Source organism: Myxine glutinosa, chromosome 1 (genome assembly GCF_964187855.1).
Source record: "Myxine glutinosa chromosome 1, kmMyxGlut1.1, whole genome shotgun sequence".
Taxonomy (NCBI): Eukaryota; Metazoa; Chordata; class Myxini; order Myxiniformes; family Myxinidae; genus Myxine; species Myxine glutinosa.
In genome coordinates this window covers 225,087,841-225,107,993 of record NC_136261.1, presented here as the reverse complement: position 1 = coordinate 225,107,993, position 20,153 = coordinate 225,087,841, and the positions used below count along the sequence as shown (strand labels likewise).

Below are 20,153 nucleotides of genomic sequence, written 5' to 3'. Positions count from 1 at the left end.
AAGGAGTTCCGTGAAGGTGCTCTTACGCGTTGCACTGACCACGGAATGGCACTTTTTCGACGTGCAGAACAATTCTTCAGAAAAGCCAGAGAAAGCCTCAGTGGTAAGAATTTAGTGCAGCGACTTGTCAAGCAATGCAATAACCTCGTGTCAGATATTGACGTTCCCAAATGTCATGATGCCAAAAACCGCCTGTTCGTGAGATTCTTCACTGTCTGTTTGTATATTTTTGCAAGAGGACAAGCACACAGCCGTAAAACGCAACGTAAAGTTACGACCGGAGAGCATGGCAGCAAAAGTATGGCAATGCGAGCGCTTGTCAAGAAATTGAAATAGGATATATGTATATACACGTACACATTTGATATATATATATATTTTATCTAAATATATCACCAAGGTTATAATGTTTAATGGTGGATTTCTTCAAGAATAACAAATAAACAATGTACCTCTGAGTCTGTTTACTTTTTTATTGCTGATTATGGTGCGAGTCAAGTTATAACAACATTTGTGAACCCAAGCTAATGAATAAAATAATAGACATTGTACTTTCGTAGCATTATGGGAATATTGTATGTTACGTTTCCAGATAATGGATGAAAACTAGTATACAAGCTCCATTTTATCAAATTACAATTTCATGCCAAGAGAAATAAAATGTATCAGTATGCTGTATGCAGCTGACAATAAATCGTGTGCCGCGACAGGTAAACAATTCGTGTGGATAAATGACGCCGCTTGCAGATTTTATTATTCCATTAACAAACAACACCTCACTTTAACTTGAATTAGTTGTTCCTCATTAAATCTGCGACCAAACAGTAATAACATCGATTCCCTCATCACAGAACTACAGGATTGCCACAGCTGACATACATCTCGCAGTGCCAGCGCGCGAAGTTAGGTATGCAACATGGCGCCAGTATTTCAGTTGGCCAGACTCTCAATATACACGGCACTGACGCACCCTATTTGAGGTTGTTGTTGTTGTTGTTGTTGTTGTATAGGCCTGGATAGTTCTCTCGAGCAAGCCTGCGGAACGGAGACAGCCAACTCCCAGGAGTGACCTAGATATCCCCCACAGCCAGGTTGGTGTACCCCTGCTTTCATGAAGTCAGGGCCACAACAGAGTTAAACATAAGCAAACCCAAACATATCAGTTTAAAATATTTTAATTTAATTTAAACATATTTAAACAAACACTTTTGTTAAACATAAGCCATGACGGAGTAATGGGTTTGAGGGGAGAGAAGTAGCGGCTGAAACCCGAATCCTATATCCAGGTTCCTCCTGATGACTCTATCTTTGCTCTTTACTTCTACTTCCTTCTGATGACTCCAATGCAGTATTTGGTTTTCTGTTTCATTATGATTGTACCATATCCTGATGGTGTGTGGATTTTGCTTCCCACTGATGGAGCCCTGGTAGCTTGTAGCTGTTGCTGCGTTTTTGCCTGAGGAAGAACTGCTGAAATCTATCTGTCTGGGTTCTTCCCAACATCTTTGTTCCTTTCACATTTCTCTTTATTCATTCCAATTCTTGCTTCTTCTTTATTTCTCTCTTTCTTTATCTATCTGTCTAAGGAGAAGCGAATTGTTGCAGAAAAATTTCTGGAAGGTACACTTGGCTGCGCCTGGATGGGTTTCAGGGTTGTGGAGTGGCGGCTGAAACCCGAATCCTATCCAGGTTCCTTTTGATGACTCCAATGCAGTATTTGGTTTACCGTTTCATTAGAGAAAGAAAGAGAGAAAGAAGAGGGAAAGGGCCTGCCCACGGGGACCGACCGGCTCTCTGACCGTGACCGGGGTGCCCTGACGAATCGGGGCAGCAGGGAAGAATGGGGAAGATTTGGCCCCCGACTTGCGTTGGGTGGTACAACGTACAACCACCACGAAGAGGCATCCCTGATAATAATAATAATAATGCATTTATTTTATATAGCGCTTTTCAGGAAGCCCAAAGACGCTTTGACAGAGTGCAAAACATAACGCATAGCAAAACATAAAGACAATTGCAAAAAAAGAAGAATCAATAGGGAAATATTCAAAGCACAAAGGAGGGAGAAGGAGAGGAGATAGTCAGGGGTTAGATGCTGTGGGTTAAATGTTGAATGCAGTGTTGAACAGGTGGGTCTTGAGTGATGTTTTGAATGTGGTGAGTGAGGAGGAGTCTCTGATGGTGTGAGGTAGCGAGTTCCAGAGGGTGGGAGCAGCGATGGAGAAGGCCCTGTCCCCCCAGGATCTAAATTTGGTCCGGATGGGGGGGGTCAGGAGGTTGTCCCATAGGAGGTTGTTAGCTAAGGTGATGACTTATGGAGTGGTCGAGTAGCTAACTGGATTGAAATCTGGTTTAGTGATAGGAAGCAAACAGTGGCTGCGTGTGTGTGTGTGTGTGTGTGTGTATGTATATATATATATATATATATATATATATATATATATATATATATATATATATATATATGTGTGTGTGTGTGTGTGTGTGTGTGTGTGTGTGTGTGTGTGTGTGTGTGTGTGTGGGCTGAGGCACAGATTTCAGCAGTATATGCGTACGTAATAAATAGATATAACCCCATCTTGCGTTATTAGTGAACATGCACAAAGAAGCGGTACCTTGTAAGGGTTACAATGGGGAATGTTGCCGAGCAACGGCTGCGGAAGCAGATTGGGTGTAGCTTTGGGAGACACTGGGACTGTGTTATGGAAGTACAGCTCGTACATATGCTAATGATTATACTATTATATCATATAATAACAAATGATTAAACTGTATATGTATTTAAATTTAAACATTGCACATATTATGAATGTGGTTCAGCGTGTTTGGTACCTGACGGCTTGATTTCCATAATAATCAATGTCACGTTTGTAAGTTTGTTCCCCAAGGTGAAAATACGAAATGTTAGTCGTTCGAGATTATATTAATCTGATGAAAAAATATTCATTCTGACGATGCGCGGGAAAAATAACGCTCGGCTCCACAGGGAAGTACCTCCTTCGATGTTGCTATTTGTTAATGGATCGATTTATTTATATTAACATTTATACAGCCCGACGTGACACACGTCTCTTTTTTGTGATTATTTTACAGTTTCGGCAATTAATAAACTGATTACGTTTGATGTTCACAATCAACCATGAGACTCCTGCATGACGACTGTTCGTGACGTCATGATTGAGGGCACGGCAGGTGACGTCACGTCACATCATGCTTCTCACCCAACGGGATCACCTCACGTGAGGAGTAGGCGCCATTTCGGGTCCATAAATAAATGCGTGACGTTATTATCGGCGAAGTGACGTTGCAATCGACGATACCTTTTGAAATAACTTATGACAGATGTGCATTTTAAAAACGTCTTGCAAGTATAATTTACTCTGCGCGCGCTCGTTACTGAACGGCATGAGGGGTTCCGGTTCCGCCGGAAAAGGGGCGGTGCCTACGCTCGTGCCCGTTCTGCGTGACCAATGGTCGTTGGTGACGGTAAAAAAAACGTGACTCAGGGGCCGAACAAAGCGGTCCGCAGCATTTCAGCTGGAATATTTAAAGAAAATATGGGCGTTGTTATCGTGTTTTATTAACGATGTAACCCGATGTGATCAGCTTATGAACAAAGAAGACGGTGCTTTGCTCGCAGTTCTTTTCCAGTGATGGCTTCGCCATCTATTTGACTGACAGACCGGGCGAGCCAGTGTTGCCGTTGGTGCAGGGAGCTCGTGGGCGCATCGCCGGTGAGCCCTCGTGTCCTGCGCTCTGCGTCAGTGAGTGTACGGGGTGCGTGACCCTTCTTCGACAAATTCCGTTCATCTTCTTTTAACGTAGAATGAATCGCATTAGCCGGAAACGCGCGTGACGTCACGGCTGGGATATCGCTTCGTTTGGAAAGACGCGCTTATTGAATGAGCGGTTGTCTCGGTGCCGGTTGGATGGTTCGTTACTGTAGACGTAACTGAAGGTGAACTGTATCGGTGTTGTGGTTATCCATTCCCGCAGGTAATGCTAATGGTTTTTTACGTCATACCTACTCCTAGTCCTAGTCGGAGTTGACCTCTGAATCAGGAAATCCGGCTTCGCCTGTCGATAATTCGGGTGAATTCATTGCAAAACTAGATTAACGCTGCAGGTGTGTCCTTCCAAGGTGTGGTGACCTTGGCGAACAAGTTTGATTGATAATTGAAATCCTGTACCTGTCTGTGTTTGTGCTCTCTGTACATTCGATAATAACCAACGCACAGGTAACTAGAACGCACCTTCACTAGGCTGAACAAGTTAGTTTTGGATCTGCAATCAAACCTGAAACAAAATGTCATCGACTTGTTCTTGTCACATACTCAACCTATCCACCAGGTTTTGCCATAATCCGTCCACAACTTTTTGAGACATTCAAAGACAAAGACATAGACATAGACATCGACATTGAGACAGACAAACAAACAGGGGTGAAAATATAACCTCCACCCACCATGGATGGCGGAGGTAACTAGACACAGTTCATGGAACACCTTTCCCAACGCATTCTTGAGAAAAAGGACATGAGACTTTGAGGAGCAGGAGAAGAAGAAGAATCTCAGTTCCCCGTCCTGAGGGCGCAAGTGGCAAATTTAATTGGTCGAGACGGCGGCGTACAATTGTGCCCAAGTTCAGCTAAACTGGAGGTTTTTGGACGTGCAAACGAGATTTGTGTTCTACAGTTTTGAAATTAATAATTCGATGGAAATGAAATAAGAATTTTAAAGGCTGTAGAAAGACCAGGCATTTGGCGATTTACCGCATTTCATGCACCGTCTTTTGCACCACCTTATTTAACGCGTCGCATTAGTTATTCGTGCCTGTTTGTGTCCTTTAAGACATCCTTAAAAATAGTAAGCTTCCTGTTTGGAATGATTGTACACCGCTCCTTTCCTATTCCATCTCCAGGTGCTGCATGGCGTCATCGCCGGGCGCTGAAGGGGGCCCGGCGATGACGCGTGCCAAAAAGGAGTACTCGGTGTTCCCTCCGTTTGTTTTTGTTTTCTTCCTTTCTTTCCTTTTTTATTTTTTTAAATTTTTTATCCCTTCCTCTTTTTGTATACAGGATCGAAGCTCGTGAAAGAGCTAACATTTATCGCACAAAAAATCAAGCAGACACATAACACATATAATAAGGGGAGCGGTAGACAAAATGGGGAGAGAAGGGGAAGCACACAAACACAACATTTGGGAGTACAGGGACATCGGGAGATCTGTGGGAGGGAGAGGGCTTGGGGGGTGGGGGGAGGAGGGGGGTGGGAAGGGGGTGGGGGGATTAAACGGTTTTACAAGACCGGATTTAACGGTCTTTTTGTCCCCCGTCGCACAGCGGAGCGAAAGGGGAACAATGGTTTTCCCCTCCGTCCGTCCGTCCGTGCGTGTGTGCATGCGGGCGTGCGTGCTTGCGTGCGTGCGTAAGCGAAGGACCGCATTCGAATTTGGTGTGTGGGTGCAACCCACGTCAAAATCCAAGATGGCCGCCGCCATGTATGTCTGATGCCATGTATGTCTGAACCTTGTGAGCTGAATATCTTGAAAAATAAGCGAAGTACCAACTTCTAATCCGGTGTGTGGGTGTATCTAGGCATAAGGAAGAACGCTATTGAAAATTGGGTCGCCACGTCAAAATCCAAGATGGCCGCCACCATATATATGTCTGAACCTTGTGAGCGAAATATCTTGAAAAATAAGCGAAGTACCAACTTCTAATCTGGTGTGTGGGTGTATCTAGGCACAAGGAAGAAGGCTGTTTCAAATTGGGTCACCACGTCAAAATCCAAGATTGCTGCCGCCATGTATGTCTGAACCTTGTGAGATGAATATCTTGAAAAATAAGCGAAGTACCAACTTCTTATTTTGTGTGTGGGTGTATCTCGGCATAAGGACGAAAGCTATTGTAAATTGGGTCGCCACGTCAAAATCCAAGATGGCCGCCACCATATATATGTCTGAACCTTGTGAGCGAAATATCTTGAAAAATAAGCGAAGTACCAACTTCTAATCTGGTGTGTGGGTGTATCTCGGCATAAGGAAGAACGCTATAGAAAATTGGGTCGCCACGTCAAAATCCAAGATTGCCGCCTCCATGTATGTCTGAACCTTGTGAGCGAAATATCATATCATAGCATGTTTTCTGCGTCTTCCACTTTGTCAACTCGCATCACTTCCCCGACGGGGGACCGAGGCGTAACGCTTGTTTTCTTTATTTGTCCGGTCGATATCTGGGCCATCTTTTGAACCTGGAAGGTGAAATGTGGGCACAACAGTTAATTGGTTATAAGGTATTTTTGATTTATCGATTATTCAATTTATCAATTACTTATATAATTTTGTTGTACGTCAGTGTCTGCATTTTTAAAATTCATTTTCTTGGCAACCGTTGGTCTATTTGACACAATTTTCACCATAGAAGCACCTCCTCTTTTATAAAAAAATTTTTAATGGTCATTGTGGTTGATCCATCAAAGCTTGATCATTATGACATCAAAGGAAAAACGTTGCACCTCTCTATCTCAGAAACCACTCCATGGAAAAAAAATTGGAACATGGTGCATTGTCACGTAATCCACATGGGGAATAAGATATGTTAATAATGTCATCGGTACCTTCATTATAACATCATAATTCAACAAGTATGCTTGATCCAATTGGTATCGATTCTTTTTTTTTTTGCAACTGTTGGTACGATGGACATGAAATTTTCACCATTGGAGTGCCTCCTCCTGTAGAAAAATTTTAACGATAATTATGAAGTAACAGGTCACATGGTACAGCGCCATCTTAGAAAAACCGAAAATCGTTGCACCTCTATATCTCCGAAACTGCTCCATGAAAAAAAGAAAGAAGTGAAATGTGGCTTATTGTAAAGAACTCGCACATGGGGAATAAGTGTTATTGATGTCATTGGTGCCTTAATTATGATGTCATAATTCGACAAGTACAACGATCAGTTTGAAATTTCTTCAGCGTGATCTACCAACAATTGTATCGGAGAATATAAATTTATGATGTCATTGGTCACAGTCAGGCAGCCATATTGGATCAAAGGGAAAAAAAACCCTTAGAAAATATAAGAGAACAGAAGAGTTTGCTCGCACCAAGTTGACTGCACGAGTTACGTATTCTATGACTACCATCTAGTTATAGATTTTTTTTTTTGTTTGTTTTGAAAGCCACACTTTTTGGATTGATTGTTTCAGGTCCAGTTGTCTGTGATTACTACTTTGATTGCCCCAGTTATTCCCACCATTTTGTGGGGTTGGCCAGGAAAAGATGTTGACCCAAGTCACTCACAGACCCCTTCATTGGTCCTGATGTTCGACTGGCAGGAATTTGGAATTTGTTCTGGATGCCACTGATCACTCTCTTGCTCTTCGCGAAAGACACAGATATTTAAGATCCATCAACTAATCGGTGCAAGCATGTACACCCAGCTTAATATCAGTCAGATGAACGATGGACTTTATGAACCGAAGCCAGACTCAACCGCTCGTAGTCAAGTGTGCTACCTCTTCATCATCCTGCCTGACCTTGGCAGCCACTGTCTACTTTCGGAAATGTTAAACAGATTGCCTTTTGCAAGCTCTCCAACATTACTGCTCCAGGAGCAGTAGCTCTGATATAATTGCAAGTTGGTAATCATTTTGTAAAGCAATGAGTTAACTCTGCAGAGTTCTGTCTTCTTTTAATTACCTCCGCCACCAAAGGTGGATGGAGGTTATGTTTTCACCCCTGTCTGTCAATTTTTGAACAAAATATCTCAAAGTTGTGGACGGATTCGGACGAAATTTCGCAGAGATGTAGCGTATGTCACAAGGATGAAATGATTAGATTTTGGTGAAGATCCGGATTCGGATCTGGCTACTAGAATTTTAGAAGTGATTCTTCACCATTTGGAGATTAGGCCAAAAACGATATATAGCAGGGTATCTCAAAGTTATGGACGGATTTGGACGAAACTTGATGGACCGGTTGGGTGTCTGATAAGGACGATTATATAATCTCTTTTGGTGAAGATCTGAATATGGATTCAGATATAAGAATTATTTAATTTTTTAAGTGATTCTTCACCATTGTGAGATCGGGCCAAAAACGATACATAGCAGGATATCTGAAAAAGTTATGGATGGATTTGGACGAAACTTGTTTGACAGGTTGTGTGTGTGACAAGGAAGAATCGATTTGATTTTGGTGAAGATCCGGATCCGGAGCCAGCTCATAGAATTTTTAAAATGATTCTTCACCATTGAGTGATATGGTCACCCAGGTGGAGGTATGCTCTTTACTGAGTGCCATTCTAGTTTCTATTTGAATCAACCTATCCCTACTTTTTTTCCCACTCTCCACCCCATTACATCCCACAAACATCCCTCTCTTTTCAATGTGTACTTTTTATGAGTATAGTTTTGATGGGCTAACATCTATTTTATGGCAGTTTGAATCAGTATTTTGGGTTCCTCCAAGCACTTAACTCGTGGGGATGTGACCCCTGGTTCAAATCCCATTTACTCTGCTGATTTGTCTCTTCAATAATCCTCGCTCTTCCAAATGTTGGGAAAATTGTGATTATTAAATTTTGTATCCCCAATCCTAGCCCAAAGGATGTTTTCGGCAAGACCTTTGATTTTCTTCTCTTTTTTTTGTACCATTCTTTCACCGTATTGTAAACAGCCTACAGAATGAATATTATGATCTAATTTGAACTTATTAAAACTTGAGATACTTGTTCCTTTCTTTCCTCTATTTCAAGACATTAATGTCACAAAGTAGTAGCCTGGTGTTGGTGTAGCGGCTCGGGTGCCAGCTTAGGATCCTAGGATCCTGGGTTCGAATCCTGGTCTGATCGCTGAATTAACGCCAGGGGGGTTGACTCAGCCTGTCATCCTTCCGAGGTCGGCTAATTGAGTACCAGTTCACTGGTAATTCCCTGTGTGTCGTAAAAAGGTGACAAACAGGGTTGGCGGCAGGAAGGGCATCCGGCCGTAAAACATTGCTTCAAAAAGGGGACCAACAAAAACAACAACAACCACGGTGCCCGAAAAAGGCCAACCCCCGCTTTGCGGGGGGGAAATGGCCTCTAAATGTGTTGTTTTTTTTTTAATGTCACAAAGCAAGTCCAAATTGACTACAAATCATTGATGCCCTTCCGCTGAATGTTGGTGCAACATTTGTTGTTTACAGGAATTTTTAAGCAATTGAAATCGACAAGTCTACCTTGAAATACTTGCATAATGAGCAATAAAACCACCTTTAGAGGCCATTTTTCCCCGCAAAGCGGGGGTTGGCCTTTTTCGGGAACCGTGGTTGTTGTTGTTTTTCGGTCCCCTATTTGAAGCAATGTTTTACGGCCGGATGCCCTTCCTGACGCCAACCCTTTTTGCCGCCTTTAACGACAAACAGGGAATTACCAGTGAACTGGTACTCAATTAGCCGACCTCGGAAGGATGACAGGCTGAGTCAACCCCCCTGGCGTTAATTCAGCGATCGACCGGGATTCGAACCCAGGATCCTTGGATCCTAAGCCGGCACCCTAGCCGCTAGCCCAACACCAGGGATAATGAGCAATGGACTACTCTAATTGCTCCATCCTATCATGTCCATTTTGCAGGCAAAAAATCTGAGCACATTTCCACTTATGACTTTATATTGTATTCAACAAAGTTTTTGTTGTGAACACCTATAAAGTCTCCTGTTGCCCCTTCTGGTCCAATGCAAATGGTACTTTTGGTGCTTTCCTTGGTCTGTGTATCTGAAAACACCCTGCAATGAGGCCGAAGCACAAGGCCTGTTGGTCTTGCATCGCAGGCAGGTTGGTGGCCTCTTTATATATTTATTTTGTTTCACCGCCTCTCCTCTGGACTATCGCCCGCTGCTTTCACAGTCCTCTGACTCTCCCCAGCCCTTCCAGGACACGTGTTCATACAGTAACCCTCTCCTGGTTAAACTAAAAAAATCCAGGCTTTCCACCAACCTCCACTTTTGTTCCTCTTCTCACATTTGTGGAACTGCCCTCCTGAAGCTGTTCATTCCCACGCTCCTCTCCAATGCTTTAAGCAGGGTTTGCAGTGCTATCTCATCTAATATCCTATCCTAAAGCCCCTGTCACACCTTGACGATTTAGCCAGCGTATGCCGACTATCAAAATTGAGTGCTGGTGTGAGTCATACGCTGGCATACGTCGACAAATTTTGTGCATGCACGAAATTTGTCGACGAGCTCGGCGTACTACGACGTATGCCAGCGTGCTTCACCGTGCTCTTAACGTAGCCAAATTTTTCATACGTCGGCATACGCTGGCTAAAACGTCAAGGTGTGACAGCGGCTTTACCCACGATCTTTTCTATCATCCCCATCTGTTTATTCCCAGGTTCGTGTTTCCTCCTCTCCCCTCCTCTTTTCCTGTTCATTAATTCCCTTGCTCGTAGTGTCGAAGTGTTGTCCCATTGCAGGTTCATTGCTTTTTTTTGTTTTGTCAAGTTCTCTTTTATCCCTGTCTTCTATGAGCCTCGATCTAGTTTTGGGAGAAAAGGCGTTATAAAACCTGTTTTCCTCTTAAAAGGTTATTAATGTGTTGCATTTTATTAGTCACCTACCGTTTTCATTGGAGGGGACTATAGGTTTGCTCTCCATCTGTCTATCTGTCCCACCTGTGGTTTTCCAGACATTTTTCCCATACCCTTTAACATATTCAACTGAAACTTGGTACATGGCTTCATTATGGTATTTTACAGAACAAGTTTGAGTTTCGGGGCATTTTGTCAATTTTCCACAGAGTTGTACTCTTTTTGGACAAATAAAATATCACATCGGTTGGGGACATGTATTGTGAAGCCATTCTCGCTCTCGTTTTATTGATTTTTTGCTTTCTCAGGCTCATGCGGGAGCTCTTTGCACAAATCATTGCGGAGAAGTATATTGGGAGATGATGCTATACTTTCGTATTCCTCTGCAAAGATATTACCAGACTATGGACAACACAACATATGATGAAGTATCAAAAGTGTAAGGTCACTAAACAATTTCAAACTTGCTTCATTCAAAAAAAAAATCTTTGAGCCATGCTAAAGGGTAGGTGAGGCAAAGGCAAGTACATCTGCACCTTGCGGAAACAGTTCATTTGACAGGTGGATGGATTATCTCGGATCCATATTGTGGATGTAACATTGGACTTGAATGAGAATTGATCTGTAAGATTCTAATACATGAAGTTCTGTTTTGGTCACGGAATGAAATTCTATTTGATGAATATCCAAGACTGGTCAAATGAAGGTCAATCTCACAGGTCATACAGCCATTGTATGAAATCATTTAACAAATAATTGCTACCCATTATTGATGTAACATTGGCTGCAATGTTTCAAGCAGGAATGATTATCTGAGCTGGTTTTTGAGGCATTGCATGCAACGTTTCCATGATTGCACGTGACGTATTTTCTGGTTTAGATGAGGATTAACTAATTGGCACACCTGAGCTCCTCACCACATACAAGGCTTTCATCCGCAGCTCAATGGAATACTGCTCTCCCCTCTGGGCTGGTGCTCCTGCCTCACACCTAGCTTGTCTTCACGCTGTTGAAACCAAAGCTTTCAGAATCATTGGAAACTCCTGTGATGAAGCTGACTCCGAGGGCCTCTCTCACTCACCGCAGGCAGGTTGGTGGTCTTTCCGTCTTCTACCGACTCCTCTCTGGCCTTGCCCCCCCAGCTCTCTCTGGGCTCTGTCCCGCAAATATTCCTACAGGTCGCACAAGATCTGCCTGCAACCCTCTTATGGTTAAACTGCCAAAATCAAGACTCTCTGCTCACCTTCACTCCTTCATTCCTCTTTTCTCCCGCCTCTGGAACAAACTCCCTCACTCTCTTCAATCCCACTCCTCCCTCCAGGTCTTTAAAACAGCTGTTCACCACCATCCCTTATCTTCCCCCATCCAAAACCTTGATCTTTTCTACCCCCACTAATTTCACCCCAAATCCACTTTTTTGAAATACCAACTTCTGTCCTGGAAGTCCTTGATGTCCTTGCGTTTTATACTTCTCCCACCCCCCCTTCCCACGCCTCCTCCCTCCAAGCCCTCTCCCTCCCACACATCTCCCTGCTCTCAAATGTTGTTTGTGTGCTTCCCCTTCTCTCCCCATCTTGTCTTCTGCTCCCTTTTTAATATATTTTGTTTGTCTGGTTGATTTGCTTGTGCAGTAAATGTTAGTTCTTTCACGAGCCTCGATTCAGTATACACAAAAAAAAAAAAATTGCACGCTCTCTATCAGTTTGTGCTACACCATCTGGGTTCGCAGCGTCGTGAGCTACGTGGCTACGTGCTCGCATGCAAATGCCAAACAGGTTAATTCGTCTTTGTGTAATTGACGTTGATAATAATTGTTTGTCTTGGTGTTGTATTTGTAAGCTTTATTGAACTTTAGTCTGCATAAGAGTGTGTGAGGGTTGTTCGAGGTGAAGATGGTGAAAATCGGTGGCATTGCCATGGAACAAAAGGCACCTGGGATCTATATTTGATGTTTGAATCTGCTCAAATCGCTCATTCGTTTTGCTTTGTAATGCGTTTTAATGCTTTATTTTGGACCGTTAAACTTTGAAACTGAGCTTCCCATCCTGCATCACCAGTCATGTAATTTTTCGTTTTGGTCCCCCCAGCTGGAGGCTTGACACACATTCCCAGATTATTACAGGAACAACGGGTGCATTTTGGCCCATTTACCATAATATTATCTTTTGTGTGATTATGATATGCAACTTTGCATTGTGACAAAGGGAAGTTTAGTCAGTGTGCCAATTAAGTTGACAACCATGGTGAACAAAAGTTGATTTTGCAAAGTACTAATGGAAACCATGGCCGAATTGGATCCATGCAATTGCTGGAATAGTAACTGATGGGAAAATATTTGGACAAAGCCTAGGTTGTGTGTGCACGTACATACGTTGTACGACATGACCTGGTATGGCATTTGATACATTGCGTGCTATCTCAGGATAACATTGTCCTCGTGTACCATGTTTTGGAAATAGAATGATAAGGGCTTGGGAGGGGTTGGGGGGTCTTTCAGCTCCTTTAGCAAAATGCCCAACTATATTCTGGGATACTACATGATGACGAATTGCAATGTTGGAACGTGAGACGCAAGTAAAGGTCACCTTTGTGAAACCATCACATGTCATAGGCATAGTGCGAACAACACCATACTAATGAGATGATTTACTGGCTGGATGGATCTCACTTTTGTGTTTGTTGTGTATTCTTAAAAAGGTATTATCCATCAAAAGTGCTGATTTATGATGTTAACTGTTAAATAACACTTGTATGTGCGCAGGATGCTTCATTGTAATCATAGCCATACAAGGACGAGGCTTTTCTTATAGTGATGGCAAATTTGGGGTTTTGTAAACCAGGAAAACCTGCAGCTAATAACTTTACCATTGTAGCCACTATATACCATACATGTCCAATAGAGAAAATAAAACATTTGATGCAGGATACGTCCTTAGATATTGTTGTATTGATTGCTATAAACCCAGGAGCACAAGTTGCACCTCCACATACTGCCTTTTGGCTCTTTTGTAATTGTAAATTTGGCTACGGTGTTTCATATGTTACTGGACAGTGCAGTCTATGTTTATTCGGGGCACATTGTTTCAAAATAAGGAACCCGCTTGCAAGGTAGCAGTCACACGTAATGACCATTTGAGACATCTCCCCCCCTCCCCTACCCCCATATTTATCAGCGGGGTTGCTGTCATTAATGAGCAAGTAAACTTGATTTTTTTTTTCTTCATATGTAAATGTAGTGATTCAATGACATTATGGAACTTAACTAACTTACTGCTGGATTAAAATGGTGTTCTGTCCTGTTGTGTTGTTTACTTTATTTTTGACATTTATGACTCGACTCTGGGCAGAGATGCTATAAGAGTAGTGCAGGCATGGCACAAATCGACCAATGTAGATTGATGTACTATTTAAAAACGAGATCAAAGTTGATGGCCGCCATTGCAAATCCCCACCTTTCCCATCTAAAGCAAAGTTTAAAGATGGCCAAAGTTCCACCAGGATTGACCCAATATAAAATTTTGAGTTAAATTGTATTCTGTTTTGACCTCTTGTGAGCCCAAGTCTGCACCCCTTGAGGCATGAACCGGGGCTCAATTCCCCAAAAAATCATTACATTTCATGCGTCCCCCAATTTTGATTGCATATACAAAGTTTCATTGAAAAATGTCGGTAATTGCATTTTTGGTATTTGACCTTTTGACCCCGCTCCATGGGTGTAGCCAAAATGATACTGCTCTTGCATCTTTGTGCCATGTAGCCTGGTGTTGGCGTAGCGGTTAGGGTGCCAGCTTGGGATCCTAGGATCCTGGGTTCGAATCCCGGGGATCGCTGAATAAACATCAGGGGAGTTGACTCAGCCTGTCATCCTTCCGAGGTCGGCAAATTGAGTGCCAGCTCACTGGTAATTCCCTGTGTGTCGCGAGAGGCGACTAACAGGGTTGGCGGCAGGAAGGGCGTCCGGCCATAAAACATTGCTTCAAAAAGGGGACCACGGTGCCCGAAAAAGGCCAACCCCTGCTCTGCGGGGGAAAAATGGCCTCGAAAGGTGGTTCTTCAGCCTCACCCTCTCTAACAGTTGTTAAATGGGGGGGGGGGGGTGCAATTGGTACCAAGGAGAAGAAATTGATGGGTTGGTTGTTTCTCTTTGAAGCCAATAATGTTTTTTTTTTTTTTAATGGGATATTGCCCACTCCAAAGCCTACAGGGCCACTCGAGGTGGGGGCAACACAAATAAAACAAAAGCAAAACAACCAGCCCGTTGGATTGAAACAAGACAAATATAGAAAGTGGTCTTGTCAGAACAAAAAGGGCTGGGAGGGATGAGCTAGTCTGCTTCGAGACGACAGTGCCTGCACCCCCATTTTTGGGAGACTGCCAATCAATCCAATCAAGATATTCTCGTTTTGTATGTTTAATTAATTTTCTGAAATTTGTAGAATTTGTTTTACACTTGGAAGTTGTTGATTACGATGTGTAAATAAAGGTGGAAAAAGCCTGTTTTAGTGAATTTTAATTCCAGGCTATAAGGGAACAAAAGGTGACAATTTTGAAAAGGGTGTGTGTGTGTGTGTGTGTGTGTGTGTGTGTGTGTGTGTGTGTGTGTGTGTGTGTGTGTGTGTGTGTGTGTGTGTGTGTGTGTGTGTGTGTGTGTGTGTGTGTGTGTGTGTGTGTGTGTGTGTGTGTCCATGTACCACGTTTCAGTTGAATATTGTTGAGCGGTATGGGGGGGAAAAAAAAGTGCAGAAGACCACAGGTGTGACTGACTGTTGGACAGCCAGAGAACAAATATATAGTCCTCTTGGGTAGGGGACGAATACAAACCATTGCCCTTAAAGATACGACATATTGAAATGGAAAGGTATAAATCATTCCCCACAATTGCTGTTTTAATAACGATGCATTTCCAATCATAGGCAGTTAATATTAAAAGTAACTAGAATGGCACTCAGTAGAGAGCATACCTCTGCCTGGTTGGCCACATCACTCAATGGTGAAGAATCGCTTAAAAAAAATTCTACGAGCTGGATCCCTATCCGGATCTTCACCAAAATTGAATCGATTCTTCCTTGTCACACACACACACAACCTGTCAAACAAGTTTCGTCCAAATCCATCCATAACTTGTTGAGATATCCTGCTATGTATCGTTTTTGGCCTGATTTCCCAATGGTGAAGAATTACTTAAAAATTTAAGTAATTCTCAAATACAAACATCAACAGGCATTTTAAGGCCACTTTCCCGACTAGAGCATGGGTTAGCCTTGTGGTCCACATGACAATCTTCTTCATTTTGCCCTATTTTCTGCATCTCCCCTTGTCAACCCCCTTGCCCGCATTTCTTCTTCCACCACCTTTTCTTCCACCAATGAAGAAGAACATTTTCAAAAGGTCATTTGTACCATGTGCAATTCAAATACAACAACAACAACAACATGCATTTTAAAGGCCATTTTCCCTGCGAGAGTGGGGGTTAGCCTTGCGGTCCCCATGACAATCTTCTCCATTTTGCCCTATTTTCTGCATCTCTCCTTGTTAACCCCGTTGTGCCCGCATTTCTTTTTCCACCATCTTTAGCCAAGTCTTTCTCGGTCTTCCCCGTCTTCTACTTCCTTCTACATTCATTTCCATCACTCTTCTCAACCAGTCACTTTCAACCTTCCTCAACACATGACCAAACCATCTCAACCTGTTCCTCTTCACAGCATCAATCACAGGCTCTATTCCCATCATCTTTCGCAATTCATCATTTGTCTTCCTCTCTCTCAACGATACTCCGGACATCCGTCGAACCATTCGCATTTCCACCCTTTCCAACCTTCGTTGCTGCTCTACGTTCATTACCCATGTCTCGCTCCCATGAATCATAACACTTCTCACACATGCAGCATACACCTTTCCCTTCAGCTTCAACGACACTCCCCTCATCATCAGCACGCCACTCAATTCCCGAAACTTCTTCCATGCACATCTCACTCGAGCAACCGTTGCCGAGTCTGATCCACCTTCTCCATTCAGCATGTCTCCGAGGTAGCAAAATGTTTTCACACCTTCCAGCTTCACGCCGTCTCCAAGATCCAACTCAACATTTCCTCCATCTGCAGCTCCCTCTGTGCACACCTTACATTTGAATGTAGCTGCCACACTGGTTAATGACCCTCTCAGACCACTACATTTTTGATGAACCCACTCAGCGCACATTGTACACTGAATGGAGTTCACTCCGACACCCTTCCTACACACAGCACAGGGCCACTTCCCAGTTCTTTCCACCTCACCACATGCTTTACCACTTGCCATCACCTTCGTCTTTCCGATATTCACCTTCAGACCTTTTGTCTCCATACATTCCTTCCACGTGTTCATCTTTTCCTTCAGTCCATCCATACTTTCCGCAATCAACACCAGATCATCTGCATACAACAACTCCCACGGTAAACCCTCCTTTACGTTCTGAGCCAGCACCTCCATCACAGCTACAAATAGTAGTGGACTTAGTACCGACCCCTGATGCACTCCCACCTTCACCTCAAACTCACCACTGTTCCCGTCCTTCGTCCTTACAGCTGTGCACGCTCTTTTGTACATTGCCATCACTACTCTGATCAACCATTTCTCCACTCCTAACTTCCTCAATGCCCATGTCAATACTTTGCGTGGAACCCGAATTCAAATGCTAAATTCAAATTCCAAGACATTTTGCTGTTTAGTCAATCTTCCATATTTTATATTTATTTTATAATTTATATCTTTTTATATTGTTTTCTTATTCCCTTTGTGTTTTATGTTTTAATGATAGTCAACTTACGGTGTCACCAAAGAATAATTACCCTGAAAATGGGACAATACTACTGTGTTCAAAAAGTATCCGACCTTTATTTTTCGTGCGTAAAAAAAAAGAAGCTAGGGAGGCGTTGATTGGTGCACGTATGTAGGCGATCCTAATGCGCACGCGTGAATTTTTTCCCACCTGCAGAAGCTGTCATTCGACGGCAGACCGCCGATGAGTGAGGACGTGTAAGTGAGCGCAGTCGGATTTTCGTTTTTGACATAATGACGGAAAAACTTGAACAACGCTACTGCATCAAATTTTGTGTAAAGCTTGGCGATTCCCAAGTGGAAACGATCCGCAAGATTCAACACCGTTCATTCCATTATGAAGGAGGATTTGGGCTTCAGGAGAATCTCAGCGAAGTTCGTACCAAAGCTGCTAACGATTGAGCAGAAGCAACTCCGTTTGGAGATCGCACAGGACATGCTGGAGACTGTGAACAGCGATCCCAGCTTCCTCAACACAGTGATCACTGGCGATGAGTCCTGGGTTTATGGGTACGACCCAGACACCAAGTTGCAGTTTTGATGCAAGTTTGATGAAACACAAAATTTGATGCAGTCGCGTTGTTCAAGTTTTTTCGTCATTTTGTCAAAAACGAAAATCCGACGGCGCTCACTTACATGTCCTCACTCATCGGCGGTCTGCCGTCGAATGACAGCTTCTGCAGGTGGGAAAAAATTCACGCGTGCACATTAGGATCGCCTACATACGTGCACCAATCAACGCCTCCCTAGCTTCTTTTTTTTTACGCACGAAAAATAAAGGTCGGATACTTTTTGAACACACTACGTAAAAATTTATTTATTTATTTAGCCAAGTCTTTCTCGGTCTTCCCCGTCCTCTACTTCCTTCTACATAAATTTCCATCACTCTTCTCAACCAGTCACTTTCATCCTTCCTCAACACAGGACCAAACCATCTGAACCTGTTTCTCTTCACAGCATCCATCACAGGCTCTATTCACATCATCTTTCGCAATTCATCATTTGTCTTCCTCTCTCTCAACGATACTCCACACATCCACTGAACCATTCACATTTCCACCCTTTCCAGCCTTCGTTGCTGCTCTACGGTCATTACCCATGTCTCGCTCCCATAAATCATAACACTTCTCACACATGCAGCATACACCTTTCCTTTCAGCTTCAACGACACTCCCCTCATCATCAGTACGCCACTCAGTTCCCGAAACTTCTTCCATGCACATCTCACTCGAGCAACCGTTGCCGGGTCTGATCCACCTTCTCCATTCAGCATGTCTCCTAGGTAGCAAAATGTTTTCACACCTTCCAGCTTCACACGGTCTACAAGATCCAACTCAACATTTCCTCCATCTGCAGCTCCCTCTGTGCACACCTTACACTTGAATGTAGCTGCCACACTGGTTAATGACCTTCTCAAACCACTACATTTTTGATGAACCCACTCAGCGCACATTGTACATTGAATGGAATTCACGCCGACACCCTTCCTGCACACAGCACACGGCCACTTCCCAGTTCTTTCCACCTCACCACATGCTTTACCACTTGCCATCACCTTCGTCTTTCCGATATTCACCTTCAGACCTTTTGTATCCAGACATTCCTTCCACTTGTTCATCTTCTCCTTCAGTCCATCCACACTTTCTGCAATCAACACCAGATCATCTGCATACAACAACTTCCACGGTAAACCCTCCTATACGTTCCGAGCCAGCACCCCCATCACAGCTACAAATAGTCGTGGACTTAGTACCGACCCCTGATGCACTCCCACCTTCACCTCAAACTCACCACTGTTCCCGTCCTTCGTCCTTACAGTTGTGCACGCTCTTTTGTACATTGCCATCACTACTCTGATCAACCATTCCTCCACTTCTAACTTCCTCAATGCCCATGTCACTACTTTGGTTTGAACCCTATCGAATGCTTTCTCCAGATCAACAAACCCAAGAAACAACTTCTTCCTCTTGTCAATGTACTTCTCCTGCAACTGCCTTACAATAAAAAGCGCATCTGTCGTTCCTCTTCCTGGCATAAATCCAAACTGCATTTTGTCGATCTTCACTTTCTTCCTTATCCTCCTCTCCAACACCCTTTCCAATACCTTCATTCCATGCTCCATTAACTTTATCGCTCGATACGAGCCACAGTCCAGAGGGTCACCTTTCCCCTTGTATAGAGGGACGAGGGTACTCAGTTCCCAATCCTCTGGAATGCGGCCCTCTTTCACCACCAGATTACAGACCTCTGTCATTCTCTCCACACCCCAACTTCCCGCTGCCTTCAACATATCTCCCACAACTCCCGTCGGCCTTCCCGCTTTTCTACTCTTTATTGCTTTTATCGCTTCCTCAACTTCCTTCTCAGTTATTTTCTCTGCCGGTTCTAAAACTGGTTTACTCTCTATGTTGCCACCCCATTCATTCTCTGCATTAACAGCGTTTCCATATATCTCTTCCATCTTCCTTTAATTCCATCTGGGTCCACAATGATTTGTCCCACTTCATCCTTAAAGCAACTCACCCCCATCACATCGCACCTCTCTTTTGCTATCTGCTTTGCAATCCTGAATACCGCTCTCTGACCCTCTTCCGAATCCAAGCGTTCTCCGAACATTTTCCTACATGCCTCCTGTGCCTTTGCTACCTCTTTCTTTGCAGCCTTCTTTGCTGTCTTGTAATTTTCATGCTCTGCCTTTTCTGCCCCCGTACCCTTCGCCTTCTGCCACTCCTTGAACTTCTTCCTCTTCTCGTCAATCCTCTT

At 43.4% G+C, this 20,153-nt stretch overlaps 1 protein-coding gene across 9 annotated transcripts in view; it reads left to right on the top strand.

Annotated features, from left to right (window-relative positions):
• The first annotated feature begins 3,382 nt into the window (after positions 1-3,382).
• The window catches only part of LOC137418392 (fatty acid CoA ligase Acsl3), a 95,482-nt gene continuing 78,711 nt past the window's right edge, over positions 3,383-20,153 (top strand). Inside the window, exon 1 of one of the 9 annotated variants that reach the window (XM_068104452.2) lies at positions 3,383-3,764. The gene's annotated coding sequence lies outside the window, so the exon portion shown is untranslated. Of the gene's footprint in view, positions 3,778-3,922; positions 3,997-20,153 lie in introns of those variants that run through there. The other 8 variants (XM_068104458.2, XM_078784355.1, XM_068104453.2 and 5 more) reach the window with 8 other exon arrangements.